Source organism: Amphiura filiformis, chromosome 12 (assembly GCF_039555335.1).
Source record: "Amphiura filiformis chromosome 12, Afil_fr2py, whole genome shotgun sequence".
Classification (NCBI taxonomy): Eukaryota; Metazoa; Echinodermata; class Ophiuroidea; order Amphilepidida; family Amphiuridae; genus Amphiura; species Amphiura filiformis.
The window spans coordinates 35,285,267-35,299,994 of NC_092639.1; the positions used below are offsets into that span (position 1 = coordinate 35,285,267).

The 14,728-nt window shown below is 33.7% G+C and overlaps 1 protein-coding gene across 2 annotated transcripts in view; it reads right to left on the reverse strand.

The window, feature by feature from the left end:
* LOC140166119 (uncharacterized) overlaps nucleotides 1-14,728 on the reverse strand; it is a 43,203-nt gene that overhangs the window by 18,037 nt on the left and 10,438 nt on the right. The window contains exon 1 of one of the 2 annotated variants that reach the window (XM_072189506.1): nucleotides 2,436-2,590. The exons of the other annotated variant lie outside the window; for it this stretch is intronic. The gene's annotated coding sequence lies outside the window, so the exon portion shown is untranslated. Of the gene's footprint in view, nucleotides 1-2,435; nucleotides 2,591-14,728 lie in introns of those variants that run through there. 2 annotated transcript variants of the gene reach the window in all.

Consider the following 14,728-nt stretch of genomic DNA (forward strand, 5'->3'; position numbering starts at 1 on the left):
CATTTTAAAAATAAATTGGGCTCTGTCTCATCTCTAAACTCTCAAATTTTCCCAGCCCACTTTATTCATGCTCGAAGAGATGAAATAATGACCTTGCATGCCCATTGATAGGGATCCATGTGCATTAATAGTTATCTACTGAGGACACAAGCACAGCTGAGACCTATATGGTCAATGCCAGCCAAAGGGGGACAAAATTCTCTCTGGGGGCCATTTTAAAAATGTTTTCCTTTTCAATTCTAGACTTATCAAATGAGACGATCATATCTAGTGAATCATCAGGTGGAAGTGCCATCGGATTGAAAAATAACTTTTCTTGCTAGACCAAATAAAGTGTTAAATGCGCATATGCATGTTACCCACAATTCAAGCCTTTTCACCTGTTGTACGCCATAAAATTTCACTTTCTTTAATATCTTTTAATATTTTATGTGTGACTCATATACACTAGAAATCGGTGAAGACTTTGAACGTAAAATAGAATTTTTTACATATATCTACAAAGAAATATTTTGGTTATTACAAATTTTAAGAAAGAACCAGGTGTACAGTTAAGATTGTGTCAATTCTTCGAACTCTTTCCAAAGTGGCTGTCATTTAACATTACTGTATTATTTGAAAGATTAGAATAAATGCTTCATAGAAATACAAAGTTAGATTTTGTATCTCGTACTTGGGATGAGGATCTCGGATGGATTAAGTGGGTAACAGCGTCTGAAAAATAGCAATTCCTATTAATTTTTTTAATAAAAATAAAAATTACTTTTCCGTATGTCAATAATTCAGGCTACAATGGCACTAAAATGAATTTTAATCAAAATACAAACTACGTGGAATGTTTAGAATTGATCATTATGGCATTTTGGGTATAAAAATTTTGAGAATAATGAAGTTGCCAAATTCAAATAGACAGAGCAAACAGTTTTATATTATTATTTTAGTAAAATCATTCCATATTTTCATGCAGCAATATTCTATTAACTCGTGTTTGACAGTTCCTATGAACTAAAACACTATCAATACATTATTAACTATAATTTAACAGGGATTAGTAGGTAACCAAAATGTTAAATGGGTAACACATATTTGAAGGTATGTATTGGTAAGCGGCAAAATAGAAAATATTACAGAAGGTTGGAATACATCATGCGGTTATTCCTCCATTGTGTTTCAATGATTCCCGTTTCTCTAACCAAGTGCATTTACCCAAAAAATGGTAATTTAGGATAATCAATCAAAACTTCATGATACAGCTTCAGTATACCTTCAAGAGGACGCTATTAGAAAGGACTGTTTTGGAACCTATTTCGCATGTTTTCAAAATGTTAAGATGCATAAGAAACATATAATTTACTGAGTAAATCCTTGGATTAGTGGGTAACGCTGAATTAGTGGGTAAAGCTATAAGTACTATAGTACCGTTTGGGGTTTATGCGTTTCTTAGGTGCATAAACTGTAAGTACTGTAAAAATTATAGCATACCCATGGCTTGAATATGTGCTGATTTAAACTTAAAATAAACAATCTCCTTGTTTTTCAAGGTAAGCATCTATTCGGGATTCGTGGGTATCAAAAGTTTAAACCGACGTAGATTCTTTTTTAAAGCGGTGAACGTATTTTTACGATTTACAATTTTAAGCGCTTGTCAAACTAAATTCGTGTCCAAAGTCATTAAATGTTAATTCAAGTCATGGCAATTATATTTGCTGGACTCGTGGGTAACAGTTGATACGTGGGTAACGTCAAATTTGATTTTATGGAATTTTATGGGTAAAATGTATTTGCATAAAATAATCACTTGGACCTCAGAATTATAGAACGAAACTTCGTTTCATGATATAGTCATTTATGGCATATTCACTTAACATTTTTCAGAACGATCATTTTATTTTTTTTTTTCTTTTAACAAAATTATTAGCCAAATTGACTTAATGGCCTCTAGAGTCCACAAACTTTGGTGGAATTCAATCGTTTTACATATGATGTGAGATCATGCAAACGTCTTTCTAACGGTAATAATTTCATTTTGATTGAAGGTCATTCAATGACATATATATGGTGCTTTATCTTTGAATTAAGTGGGTAACGCCAATTCATTTAAGCCATCATAACTTGTCCCCTGGTATGACTTGCTAGTAAAGGCCTATATGCTCAAAGAGAGCACATTGGACGTGACATGATATGCCCCATCAATAACGTGATTTCCTTTATTAATGACATTTTAAAGTGGAAAGTTAACATAGAGAGAATTTTGTCCCGCTTTCGCTGGAATTGACCATATAGATTATGTATCTGGACGTTACTCATCAAATGCTTCCTAAAGTCAAAATAAAGTATAACAAATTAAAATCAAAATTCAAAAATAAAAGAATAAATAAATAATAAAGGTTCGGCATATATTTGTGACCCGGATTTGTGAGAAAAATACGACTTACAGAGAGCTATGTATCCTGCAGCAAGAGTAAACATTGGTGTATATGCACCACTACCATCCCAAGAAACACAAAATATCATAAACTATGACGCTAGTTGCACTAGCAAAAATGTTCCAGGTGAGCAGAAAAGAATGGTATAATATTGAAGACCAAAAAACATAATTCTCATCATGAAATTGGTTTTAAAACACTTCCTGCTCGTTAGAGAAAAATCTGTATGTATACAAAGACTGCCAAACTGATATATATCTCAGTCAAAAAATTATTTTGTCAGTTGTGCTCTGCTGGTTTTCTTTGTCATATTTTCTATTGTATAATCCTTGTTATTAATGGCTGAGTGATTGGACTCAATAAGTGTGTGTTATGGGACATATACAGCGTAAACACGTCGCAGCTACGGCTGACTTACTGCTGCGGTTCCTGCGATTTATTTCCCATGCAAGCTGTCATGTAGTGCTTAAGTAGATATGGTTTCCTCTGTTTTTATTTTCATGGTTTTAACACATTCATAACATGTTCAATTTGAGAAATTAAAGATTAAAAAAACACACTTCACTGATACTGGCTAAGATGATAGCTGGCAATGTAAAAAATTCTTGCAAAATTAATGCAAAGATAAAAATTTGTTTCAGTGCAAAAATGTGCCACCCTCAAAAAAATAACCACTCTGAAGTAGTCCATCAGTAGATCCTTGGAGATACTTAAAAATAATTATGATTCTCCTAATACTGGCACTGATCGCAATAATGAAGTTAAATTACATTGGAACACAGACCTGATATTAATTTTTTTAAAGAAGAAGAAAAAGGAAATTATATTTTTTAAATCCAATTTGCTTATTATTGGTGTTCTCTCTCTGTCTCTTAATTTTATTTATTTATTCAAATTCATTTACAAATTTGTGTACCTCGTATATCAGTAATCAATTTCTTCCTTTGTCTATTTCTTTCTTAAAATAGTTATTTTGCTTTTGTATGTGAAATTAAGTTATCAGGGCCCTGTTATGAAATTTTAACCAATGTATACTCATAGATAGCAATCTAATAATTGATTATAATTTCTTAAAGGAGTATTTCGTGATCCTAGCATCCTCTTTTTATGACATTTTCAGTACATATCCACGAAAAAAGCCTATTCCCAAAATTTCAGTTGATTCCGATTTTGCGTTTGCGAGTTATGCATGATTATGTGTATACACTGCTCCATAGACAATACGTTGTAATTTCGAAATTCAAATTTCACGATATCTTTCCTAAACGAATTAATCTGCAAGAAATATTTTGTACATAAACATTATGTAGCCAGAGGTTTCCAGTGATATAAAAATCTCAACTTTTTTTTTGAGAAAAGTGGGGGGATGAGGCTGTGGATCACGAAGTGCCCCTTTAAGGTAAGCGAGTAAAAGATCCTCATTTTATATTAAATCAATATATTTTGGCCCTGGCATTTATGAGTGTAAATAAAAGCCATTGTACAAAATATTTGTTTAGCTGTGTGATCAATTCTTTCTATATTGGCATTTTTTGACACAAAATATGCTTCTTGCTAACCAGAGAAGACCAGTTTGCAAAGAAAGATCCACAAAGTGCTAGCATCTTTCTGATACATGATGAGAGTAATTTTCCAAGTAAAACTTACTACTGTAAGATATGCATCATTCATAGGTATGTCAGCTCAGTGGATGTATGTCCACAAGATCATTTCCACATAATCTGGCATTTGAAATATCTGATATCCCAGTAACATTGCATAAAAAATATGTATAAATCCTAATTAATATCGATAAATCTTAAAGAAATACACGTTATCATGTCAATTAGGTTTGGATTGGGCATGCAGTTTTGGCCCTAACTCAAGCCATCTGAAAAAGCTCTGTACAAACTTTTTATAAACAGAACCTTCACTAATAAGCAAGCCCGTACGCAGGGGGGTACGCCGCATCCCCAAATTTGGAAAAGTTTACAAAAAGTCCCAAAATTTTAGAATTTGCGAGTGTAGCGAGAAAACAAATCAGGTTTTTTACGCTTTTTTGGACAAAAAAGGTTCAAATTTTTTTGGGGAAAAGTCCACTTTTCACAAAATTGCTCAACCCTTGGAAAAAGTCCACTTTTTCAAAATCATCACCCCCCAAATGAGATCCTGCGTACCGGCCTGCTAATAAGTTATGGTTAAGAAGATGTCACGAAGGGCCTGTTTGTGTGGTTACCCACCACACCCACATTACAGGTCTTCAATTCATTTTGGGGATTAAAAAGGCAAGCATGCTAGTGTATAGACCAAAAGAGGACTTTCCCATCTGGTACATAACACACTTATACCCCCTTTGTTCAGATGCAGTTTCTGACAACCCAACACTGCAAAATAATTAGGCCTATCTGATTATTCTCAAAAATTAATTACATACCTCAAATTAAATGACAGGAACATGCAGTAGGCCTATGGCATGGTGCACATAGGATCCCGCATAGGATACAGGCCTAGGCCTAATATCCAATGGTTGATGATTTGATCAAATTTGAGCATACTGTATCACCGACTGGACACTATAGGCCGGCCTAGCTATTTCAGTTGCAGCGCTCCAAACAGGTACCATGCAAGTCAGCATGCTGCACCACGCGGTGAATCACTATTATTTCCATTCTACTACATGTTCTACAATAATGATGACCTCCAGACAAAAATCTTCCTGTGATCATGTCAGTCACACAATTTGTAAACCCAATTTTCCATCATCTATATATTAAACTACATCAATTGTCCAAAGGGTTGCCAAAATTTTCAGCCCAAATCATGGGTCAAATCTCTAAAAAAACACCCAACTTCTCTCCTATACATGTGGTGCTATATTGAACAGGAAAAGACTGAAAATGCAGTAACTAATGTAAAAAAAGTTTCTCGCATCTGGGACAGAAAATTGTTTCAAAAAATTTCTTAACATGTTCATAAATCCCCCATTGGGCTACAAACTCACAACTGTGATAACACTGCACACATATGTACTGGAGCATTGCTTATAATCAATAATAATGATGTCTCAAGGTGAGACTTATCAATAGTCCTTAAATAACACCTTAACTTATTTGGCCTTCCTTCAGGTGAATTCCCAATAGACCCACGATGCATCACCTATGCATTGGATCATAAATACAGCATGTTAGTCAACCCAAAACCTTCTCCTAGGCTTCATGATTTTATTATTAGTAGTGGGTTTTTAGCATGAAAAATCACAGAATGTGTAAAACAACACTGATAAAATTGGTCATATTTTGGGTGTACAGGAATGATATGATCATGAAATATTTTGTTCCATAATTAAACTTCATGAATTATGCAGCAACAAACAAAATAGGCCTAAATAAATTTGTTCATTTTGTTTTTTATTCCATCATTCATTCACTTCATTCATTCATTTCAATCATTTCATTCATTTCATTCTTTTCATTCTTTTCATTCATTTCATTCATTTCATTCATTTCATTCATTTCATTCATTTCATTCATTTCATTCATTTCATTCATTTCATTTTTTACTTGCAAATTAATATACTTTATGGGATTGTTTAGGCCAGGAATACCTACCACCTCAAATTAAAGGAAGCAAATTCACATTCACACATATTTATGCACAATTCTGGGCACATTTAATAATATGCTTGTTCGAAGAAAGTCCAAATCTGAATTTTATTAATGAATTTATTTAATGGTGTTCTGTTTTAGTAACTCATTGAGTGTCTCTTTAAAGATCAATATCACTTTACAAACTGGTGGTGTTGGAAAATTAGAATCATGACAGAACAAACTTGACCAACTTAGTTATAGAGGCTATTTACAAATATGCCATATACAAATAATCCCCTCACTATATAGTAATATCAAACATGCTCATACACAGAGCCACAGTTCCCTTTACCCCAATTTCCTACATTCATAGAATGACCTTTGAACATGTTGAGTACAAAAACTCATACTCAAAAACTTAAGGTCAAATTTTGAGTGAAGATTGCTCTAAATGGAGGTATGAACGGTGCCATTGGGCATGAGAGTATAACGTGCAGCAGGTTGACATAGTTTGGTGGAGACCCAATAGAGGAAGAATGTTGAGCATGTTTCGTTGCTATGCATCACCTCAACTCAACTCTTACTTGGTAACATCATGATTAGGTCAAAGACAGATCAACTCATAAAATCATCATCAATTATGTCAAGATGGTGGAGGAGTTGTGGCCCTACTTGTGGCTTTTAAATTAAAAGTTCCTGGTAAAAACAGTAAATAGTATTTATGTAATTGCTGTCATCAAATCTTGCCCATCAGTGATACAATATGAGTCATAGTATAATCTTTGTTTTTATTTATACTTAAATTTCATAATAGAGCACCAAGATGCAGTACAGGGTGTATCAAAATGATTGGTACCCATCAATATCCAGTGAGCATGGTCAAGACCGCCACATCAAAATGCAGGATAACATCCGACTTATTTGTAGGTTTTTGTTATAAAAGGGCATGAAACTACAGGTTGTACTTGTAGTCATTTCAAGAGGATCTAATGTTAAAGTTAAATGTGGAAGAATCAGATGTTTCATTAGATGATAAAGCTGATGGGTACCAATCATTTTGATACACCCTGTATTTTATGTCTTGGCAAGTAGTGAATGAATCCTCTGGTTTCTAGAATAACAGTGGAGAAAGAAATACTATGGTTTCTATGCCTCCATCCTTTCCTCTAGCAAAAAGAAAAAATGCCCAGTTACCTTTCATTTGGGGGGGTTACGTCTCAATTTTTGTACCAGTTGGTACCTACATTTAGTTGCAGGTTCTACTGTTGACCAATTCTTTACAAGTCACAAAATGTCAAAATCTGTTAAAATCATATCATGAACGTTTAGTGTGAATTCTGACAAATGCTCAAGAGATTGGACCACTAACAATCTCATGGAAAGGCCAAGTTGAGTACGCACTTGTGATTTGTTTCCAAGTATGTTGAGAACTTCTCTGGATAACAATAAGACAACAAAAAGACCTCAATGTATACATAATGGTTAAGATACGGGCCAAAGGCTGAGCTTTGTCATTCCTGTGTGTAGGCGTAAATGTAAATGTAAGAAAAATTATACAGCCAAAAAAAAAATCACCAATATGTATCACTGCTAAGTAGGTTGTTAATCTTTTCAATTATGTTCTTATTTTTTTAAATTCCATAATATAAAGTCATCAGCCATTCCGATATTAATGATTTTAAAACAAAAGTACCAGTACCGCAATATTCCAATGTTGCCTAATGGAGACATAAGGGTTATATAGCTATACACCACCAATATATGTGTGCTTGCTCTATCCAAGTATCATCCTCTTGGAACTACTCAAATTTGCACCAATGCCACTTTCCTGGACAACTTCTTGAAAACCGCAAGATGGGACACACTTTGTGTGCTTTATACTACGATTTATACACACTTTATCTCAGGCCAACTTGTAGATCTATTGCCATTTCATTCATGGAAACGTTCTGTTTAATCAGCATCTTTGATAGCTCCAATTAAATGTTAACATCCGATTAATGCTAACATCCGTTGTCGAATATGCCTACTTTTGATTCCATGAAGTTAGATGATTTCAGATGACTTAACCGCTTTTTTGGAATTTTTTGCATGTTTCTTTGAAACTGAATTTCTTTCTATAAATGATCATGTCCTCCATCATTTGGTTATGATCTGGGGGGGGGACTCAGTACAAATTACCATACAGGGACGTGCTGCAAACATAGGTAGCATTTTCAGCCTTTTGGTATATCAATGACTGCTTTATTATGCCAATTTCGGAATATGGATGGGTCCTATTTTTAAAAATTTGGTTCAATTCTGTTATACCAAACCTATTCCGCCAAATTGAACATAAATTGGAAATTTGTCAATAGTAAAATACTGAGAAAATTTTGACTTTTGGTATATCGATAGGTCCAAATTTCCAAATTGGTATATGAATGGGCGCACATAAACCACCAGTCTTTCCATGTTAAAAAATACTGTCAATACAAATAGTTCTGAAGCTATAGCTATGTGTTTGTAATTGCTGCCTTACTGTTTGTGAAGTCTTTAGATCTAGTATGTGTATCTTATTTTTGCGGCAGCTGTACTGAAATTAAAGTTCCACAAATATTTCCACTTCTCCAGTATACATACATAAGGCCCAAATAATACCCATCAATAATTTTTCAAATTTATGGCAAGCTATTTTTGCTTTACACTGTTACCATACTTGCACTTTTTAGATAAGCTTTTGGAGATTTAATCTGGCACAAACGGGCCGGGAGCATCTGTCACACAATTAAACAGGCTTGGTCCTCTATCTTTGGCTCCTTTTTAATTGAGGAAATCTATTCTAAAATCACAGAATCATTTTTTTTTATTGGTAAATCTATTAATTGTCAAGTTCACAAGTTTTTGGAGCAGTTGACAATAAATCAATTTTGATTTTTCCCCCACAAAATATGTTTTCACTGTCAGATAATTAATTAATCCCTCTTTCAATTGTGGGCCGAACAAATGAAGTAAATACTGATAATTGCTATTTCATTCCAGTGCCTATCGGAAGTGCATCAATGTCAATCTGCTGCACATCTTGTATCTTCATGCAAGAACATATAAGTAAGACATATGGTCCTGTGTCACAACCTGGGGTACCTTTGTGTTACATATTCAAATTTTTAATGGTGGTTTTAAATGAAATTTACGATATGAATCCCTCCCCCTAATCCTCCTCCCCCTAATCCTCAGCCACCCTTGGCACATTTCATGCCAAACGTCATAAGTAAAAAAACATGAGTAATCGAGAATAAATTAGCCTCAATTTAAAGACCTAATTTAATCTTCTAAGTGAAGGAATACTCAAGAGACAGTGTTTTGAAATCCAAGCTGCACATCAAAATGTAACAAAGCCACCTTTTTGGGTACCCCAGTATATGACACAGGATCATATGTGATGCGATCAAGCAAAATCAGTCGGAACTCTGAAATATTGATTTTGAGATATAGCCAAACAAAGGAACTATGGAAATTCTTTAATTGTTCATATCTTTGGAACTGGTTGTTCAATTGCAGTGGGGTTTTCCGCAAAATGCAGCTTTGCAAATGTTTGTTACTATCCTATAAGAAACTGAAAATGTAATATTTCCGAGTTTCAGGTGATTTTGCTTGATCGCATCACATATAATATAAAGATCTATAGTAATACACGCATAGTTCATATTTCAATTCTGTTTGACTGAGTTCAACAAGTTTATTTACAAATATCTATTCTGATGGTTGGCAAATAATCCTGGGGTTTATTCAAAACTCTTAAATTTTACTGTAATTTAAAGCACTTCAGGTTTAGTCTTTCATAGCATTGGGCATTACAATCACACCATTGCATACCATTGGGCATTACAATCGTGCAAAAAGTAGAAATTGAGCAAATCCCACATTATGGCTTTAACATGCATAAATATACTCTACTCTACTCAAACAGTGTTTGTCAAAATAGCCTAAAGTGCCATCTATAGTCATACAGGGGTAACATTTTCAAATGCTTGAATCCGATGTGGCTTGGATCACTTCAAAATGTATAAAATTATGTTTATCTGACTCTGAGCTGGAACGTCTAGAGGTGCAATGGAAAGAGCTATTATAGGTTTATGTTGTACAAAGTTCAAACTTTATAATTACCATCTTTATAACTCTCTTATGTAACACATAAGTGTCTTTAATCCTATCATGAATATCACAATTTGGTTTTTTTAAACATTGCTTGTTTATATTTGAAGCTAGGCATAAGACATATTATTTTCACATCATCAAGAAAGAAATACTGTTGTAAAACATACTCCATGTTTGCTACAGCCTTCATCATCACTTTAATATTATCTTCAGCCTATTATGTAGCACACATTGCAGTCTAGACAAAATGTATTAAATAAAAACAACCACCCTGGCATGGCAAGATGTTTTCCAGGGTATATAATAGACTTTCAATAGACAAAATGAACTAAATAATGTACAATGTAATGGGCTTATTCATACTGCAAATTGCAATTCTTGTTTCTTTTCACCTGCCAAAATCTGAAGTACGCACAAGTTTGTAAATGTGTAAATAGCAACTAGCAAGATACTTTTCTGAGCCTCTCACACAAATAGACGTGGCCCCTGAGGGGTAGTCACTCAGGAGGGTACTCAAGTTTAGTTTGGGGTAAGGATGTGCCTCCAAAAATATGGACCCATATTAAATTTGGACAATTTGATCCATTTTTAGCTGAGGCCCAGATTTTTGACCACATTCAACATAAATTTGCACAAATGTTACAATTTTTCAACAAAATTCTGACATTTGGGGTCAAGTTATATTTTGGGATTGTTTTTTTTTAAATTTTGCTATGTTGATGAGTCAATTTTTCAAAATATTCTCAAATGGCCTAATTTCAAAATTCTTTTTAGGATCTATGATATAGTTACTAATAATGAATCATACCACCCACCCACCTCCTACTTTACCATTCTATTTACCCCCCCCCCCCGGTCTTTTTAAAAGACATTTCTTGTTTGACATCATTTGATATCTACTACCAGTGAATTAACATTTTATGCATCATAGATATCAAGAGCTTACATTTCAGCTTAATTTACATCATGACATTATCCAGACTGTGGTGTGGTTCAATGGCAGCCATGTGTGTCATGAATTCCCTCAATTTTACCATCAATCTGAATCTTGGGGAAGACATGATGTGCATCCCATGAGTCCTAGACTTTTTCTTTATTTTACTATAAAAGTGGAAATTTTGCAGAACATAAATTTTCGCATGTTTCATGCTCAACACAGCTGCCACAGAAATAAAAACACATACATGTTCTTTTATGTACAGGTCTATGTAAGATTCAAAAACAAGCAAAGTAATCCAAAATCGGTCAAAGCGCAAAAACTAAGGACGTATAAAATTAATGTTTTGGTTCTCGATGAATTCTTTGGATTTCATGATTTGATGAAGGGGGGAAGGTTTTTTTTGGGGTTTTTTCAATGTAAAATTAGTGTTGTCAGTAGTTTTCAGTCTTTTCCAACAGTGCTCGGGGATAGGATGAGGTCCTTTTTTTAAATGTGAGATTCTGAGGGATAAACTCCCTAGAGTACCACAAAAAGATTTGGAAGTGATCCTTGTTCTCTAATAAAATTATTTGTGTATGAAGATTTCATAAAAAATGACAAATCTAAACAAAAATCTGACAAATCCCCGAAATTGAAGCGGGAGGGGACGAGAACCAAAACATTAATTTTATACAGCCTAACATACATTGGGGGAAAATGAAAATCTTTTTATGGAGATGTTGTTGCTTGTTCTGGTTTATGAAATCAAAGATACTCAATATTGAGTATCTTTGATGAAATCACTGCTAGTCCCTTTAAGGGATCTAAAATGAGCGTTTATTGCGTTTTCGACAGTATTTTTTGTGGGACATGAGAGCACCTCAGACCTATCGAATTGCATTCTGAATACGAAGCATGTCTTTCTGATATCAAATAATTTTCATTTTTTGAAAATCACAATATAATACAAATTTTATGACAAATTATAAAAATTTGATATTTTTCAAATTTTGATATATAACAGTCCTCGAAGTAAATTATATAAATCTAATGATATATTCTTAAAGTGTATGTAGCAGGAAGGAAAAGCCGACGGTCAATTGAAAATTTTGACCTTTCATATTGAAGATATGGATTTTTTCCCAAAAGACCTAATTTTTTTGGTGTTTTGGGAAAAAACATCCATATCTTCAATACGAAAAGGTCAAAATTTTCAATTGATCGTCGGCTTTTCATCCCACCTACATACACTTTAAGTATAAATCATCAGATTTATAAAGTTTACTTCAAGTACTGTTAAATATCAAAAATATCAATTTTTAATGATTTGCCATAAAATGTGTATTAAATTGCAATTTCAAAAATGAAAATTATTTGATATCAGAATGACATTCTTCGTATTCGAATGCAATTCGATATGTCTGATGTGCTCTAATGTCCCAAAATAAATACTGTCCAAACGTTCATACCCCAGCCCTTAACCATTCTTACATTTTTCAGGTAAATTTACATCATGACATTATCCAGACTCTCTTGAGGTTCAATGGCAGATTTAATCACATTAATGTGTCATGAATTCACTCAATTTAGTTTCTTATCATCCTGTTCGCCATAGGGATTCTCATGTTCAACACCTACTCATTAATTCAGTAAGACAATACCCAAATATATGTTGATTTTCATGGCACAAGTTTTCATCAATTTGAAAAGCCTGCAATTTAGTGTCAGGAATTTTTACTGTAAATTGTAACCTTTGAACCTTGTCAAATATACAATGGTGATCTAATAATATTTCATGGATTATTTGTTTTGAGAGTTAGAGGCAAACTGTGAAATTCACATACACATGAAAAGATACTTGCAAAAAACTCTTGTTTTACATGTTGGAGTAATTGCTGATTTGTCCCATGATAATTTAATGAACCAAAATGAGTCATGTGTCTCTGATTTTCACAAATCATAGATGCACCTCCTCCAAAAGCTTTCACAGTCAGGGTGTTCAAGTTTGGTTTGGGTAGGAATGTGTCTACAAGAGTCTGGAAATGGGACCCACGGCATAATATTACTAATATTTTCTTTGAGCCTAATATCACTGGGTCAAGGTCATAATAGGTATCTGTAGATGTTACTATCTTCAGTAGATTACTAGGCCTTCTTCCATACAACAGATAAGCTTGATCTATATATTGTGGAAACTAAGTATTTCAAGAATTTTTGGGCTCTAGCCAGGACTTCTCTGTGTGAAATGAGAAGTCTTACTAAGTGTGTGAAATGTGTCCCATACATTATTACTGAATAATACTGGTTGATTTTGTTAAAACCTAATTTTTTGGCACATTTGTAATGTTTACACATGTTCCAACTTACAAATGGAATAAGCCAAATTTGTTGTGTTTGTTGTTGGTCAACATAGCAATTGCAACATACATGTAATATCATAATTTAGACATTAAGTTCCCCGAAGAACTCCATGTTAAATAACCAGTGGGGTTTCTTTCATTTTAATACCTTGTTATTTCCACTTAAATGGACAGAAACCTTTCCTGACAGTTACTACATTCAATATTATTTCAACATTTTCAAGTAAAGTCAAATTCTTAGAAATTTGACAGAAATCATACATTGTGACTTTAAAATAGGGTCTATGGTTTGAGAAACTACTTCAAATGACAGTGCAACATGTGATCATATCACCTTGACAATCAATTAAAAAAAATCCATAAGATGGAGCGATCACTGAAAACTGTAACTCAGGCACACGTTTCAGAATTCTTAGAAACGATCAATTTACTCCTTGTCAAATATTATTTCCTTACGTTTCCTAGCAAACGCTAGATGTCAGTGGCAATGTTTTTCCCTGAGGTTCTATGACACTGCAATTTGTAATTCTGATTACCAAGGATACTCAATCTCCTGAAAATATCACCGGGTATGATGATACATTTTTCTATACATTTCTTTTTGATTGTTTAAATAAGATCATAAACATCAGTATGGATATGAACATTATGGCACATAAGCAACTACATGCGCATGACTTGATCTATCGGTGAATCCCCTATTCGGGTCAAGGATATTTGTAATGTCATTGCAGACCCTGCACAGTCAGAGTGTATGTATGTACAAACGCATATGCGCATGCACAAAAGAGAGCTTTTTTAAAGGAGTGCATTAACCAGCGCACACAGCAGGCAATATTACTAAGGTATCCTCAGCTTTTCCTGCTCCAGTGCAGTACATAATGTTGAATAAAAACGTGATTTCTATCATCTCATATGCAAGGCGGTTCAAAGACCTTTTCTTCAGTCGTATCACTATAGCTGATCGTAGCATATTTAATTAAAAATTTGAAAGTTTCTTATAGGATAGTAAAAAGCATTTATAAAGCTGGATTTTGCAGAAAACCCCATTGAAATTGAGCAACCAGTTCCAAAGATATGAGCAATTAATGAGTTTCCAAAACAAAAGGAAACAAAGGGGAATAGTTCCTTTGTTTTTTGTCCTAAGAAACTTTCTTGTGTAAATTTTCAGTACCATTTTCAGTTGAATTTGTAGCGATATTCCACCATTGTTCAGCTCAAATAAGGCAAAATTGAAGGCATTTAAGAAATAAATTGTCGTCGTTAAAATGATAAATGGTTTATTGGTTAGGTCCCTATATCCGGAGAAATTTTTGTGAA